The sequence below is a fragment of the Limulus polyphemus genome, unplaced genomic scaffold (assembly GCF_000517525.1).
Source record: "Limulus polyphemus unplaced genomic scaffold, Limulus_polyphemus-2.1.2 Scaffold579, whole genome shotgun sequence".
In the NCBI taxonomy this organism is placed as follows: Eukaryota; Metazoa; Arthropoda; class Merostomata; order Xiphosura; family Limulidae; genus Limulus; species Limulus polyphemus.
This window is the reverse complement of record NW_013666189.1, coordinates 854-4,150: the sequence shown is the minus strand read 5'-3', so window position 1 is coordinate 4,150 and position 3,297 is coordinate 854.

The following is a 3,297-nucleotide window of genomic DNA, read 5'->3' as shown; positions in this document are numbered from 1 at the left end:
GCCACCACGGCTCAAAGGACGAGCACGTTTGGTGTGACGGGGATTCGAACCCGCGACCCTCAGATTGCGACGTAACCACCTGGCCATGCCGGGCCATGTGGAAAAGGAAGTTTAACAGGGAGTAAATAGTAAGTAAAACACGGTCATAAAAATAGTTTAATTGATTTTTGTATGTTCTTTGTTAATCACAAAGCTATACAATGGTCTATCTGTGCTGTGACTTTCAAGAATATCAAAATCCATATTTTATCGGTGTGAGCCCTCAGACTTACTGCTGAGTCACTGGGGGGTGGAAGGGGGGTTAATGGAAAATATACCTGGGGAAAATATATTTAAAATGATCGGAAATCAAATCTCTTATTATTTATAAAAGGAGACTTGGTGTTGAATTGGAAAATGAGACTGTGTTCTAGGCTTTTTCATTTTAACTATTAATTGACGATTTGTTTTTTGTTTTCCTACTTTTGAGTAGGACTTCCATGTTGGAGGTACAACTGTGATCAGGATAACTGATGTGCCTAGGAACTGGAAGGTCAGCGAAACCTTCTCTGAGGTGTTCACGAAAACGATCACAAGTCTGCGAGCTGCTTCTCCGTATGTAGTTTATGATACCTACTATACTGAATACAGTAAATTACGTGCAGTTGTAATGTCTCCTATCGTGAAATGTGGAACTAAAGCCAGTAATTTTAGTGGTGTTTGTAATGTATAGACAGGTACAAGATATTTTTCTGGCACATTTTTGATTTCCAATAGTGGGGAAATTGTTGTCTTGCAGCTTCGAGCGCACCAAATGGTCTTTAAAGGTGGATTGCTTTCATCAGAGACTAAAACAGGTGTAGTGACGATTTCAGCAATGATGGGTCAGTCATGAGTAATTTGAAATTCTTCTGTATGATATTTGTTGCTACTTGTTTATGGGATGGTATGCCAATACTAAGGGAATTCTATCAATTTGACACGTTAGAAGGATTTGTATAAAATTTCCTTTTCCTCGTTTGTGCCATAAAATTCTCCAAGGCTGCTTTTAACATTTATTCTTTTTCCTCGTGTATCCATAAAAATCTTTAGTTTTAATTAATAGGAGATTCTGTTGCATGCTTTTGGTCAGTGTGCATGCGTGTAAAGTGACGAAACCCTGCCCCAACGACACTATTACCGGGCCCTATGCATAGCACTGTTTTCACCAGCACACAACATTCTCAAATTCCTTCCCAGAGATCCTTAGTTTCTACTTTATTCATATAGAACTTAACCATTCTCTTGAATTCTTTCCTCTCTGAGCTTATCATAGTTTTATCAAAATTGTTCAATGTTAGTGTCTCATAAAAAAATGCTCTGCAAATAAATTTAAACATTCAATTTCATTGGTGGAGGTTACCCCACTTTGCTGGATCTATCCAAAACATACTTTGACAAAATTAATTCTCAAATGAGAATAATCTTGATTCAAGGCTTGTACACTTGGAATGAATGTAACTCTCTGTTTGTCTACAGTTTCACCAGCTCAGTCTACATTATACATTACACTGTAGTTGAGACTGAAAGTTTGTCTGCAGTTTCATCAGTATAGTCTACATTGTACATTACACTGTAGTTGAGACTGAAAGTTTGTCTACAATTTCATCAGTATAGTCTACATTGTACATTACACTGTAGTTGAGACTGAAAGTTTGTCTACAATTTCATGAGCACAGTCTACATTGTACATTAGACTGTAGTTGAGACTGACAGGATTATATTTCTTGTTTTCCTTTTTCTGATGCCCTGCTTTAAGCAGAGTACTCTTAAGATGCCAGAGACATGACTTCATTTCCAGTTCAAGTTTGAACTATTTCAAAAGATTTTCATAGTGTGTACCTGAAGTTTCTTCCTTGACTTCCTCTAAGGTATCCTTTGGTTTTCTACCATAGGCAAAATATGATGGCATAAAATATTTTCTTTTTCAAACTGCATAGACAGAATGGAATATGTATTTACCAAATCTTTGTACAAGCAACATTTTGACAGAAAAATAAAGTCTTTAATTTTTTTTAAGAGTTGATAGAATTTAGCTGATACTACTCTCTCCTTGCAACTGGCAAGGGGATTCTTTATTGCTCGAGCAAGAATTACTCAATTGCTCCACGTCTTATGTGTGCAACAAATCATGTTCCACGCAATTTGATAAATTTATAATGCTGCACATCAAATCCGTTGGCAGTTGTCTCAAAGTACATTTTTAACTTTCCAGCTTGTTTGAGTAAGTAATATATAGTTATCATGGATATTTTCACATCAGTAAATAATCTAGATATTAACCTTTAAATGTCAGTTCAACTATATGGAAACACAGTGAATGCCAAGAAGCCAAAGGTGATTGTCATTTTCCAGTTTTGTTAGCAATCCACTGTAAATTCGAGTATTAACAGAGGCTCCATTATCTGTCGCTGAAACCAGCAGGCAAGTGTATTTCTCTGCTGGAATTTAAACATTTTCATCATCTTTGAATACACCTTCAATGCTCCTCTTTAGATTACTTGCATCTGTATAACCAAAGCTATCAATGTAAGGCAACACAGAAATAAATTGGTATACCTTGCTTGATTGCTTTAATAAAAATCAGTTATTTTTCAGATCCTTTTTCTTTTCATTTTATTTTTGACTGATTTTCATCGCTAAGCGCTGGAAAATCCATTGTTCAACATAAAATCAGTGCTACTTTCTCACGAACTGTTTCTGCAATAACGTTAATAAATATTTTCGCTCTCTTGGCATTATCAAAATTTGAACACAGTTGCACACCATTTTGTTTTTGCACTAACTAGTTATGAATTCCGATAGAAGCTGTCCATCCACAGCATGCTGTTTTAAGAAGCTTTATGTATGCCTCCTTAGCTTGTTTGGGCAGAGCTACGTTTATCCGAGGCTGAAGACGGATGTAGCTGTAAACAATAGGACCGTCATTAGCAGTACTAGGTACCAGAGAGTTTCATCATTATCTTCAAACAACCATTTTAAAGCCTTAAAAGCAAATATATATATATAAACGTATAAATTTTACATAACATACATAACTTAGGAAAAACAACAAATCTTGAATTGATAAAATAAATAGATAATAGAATCTATCTTACAGATAAACATAGTGACTGATAGCACTGAAATTTTCCAAGAAAAGCATGTATAGGCCTACCAGTTTATAAAAAATAACAAATCAATGAACAGATAACACTGTGCATAGCATTAAAAAAAACGTTTATAATGTTTAAATTAGTAATTAAATAATAAAGACCATAAAATCAGCTCTCTAATTAC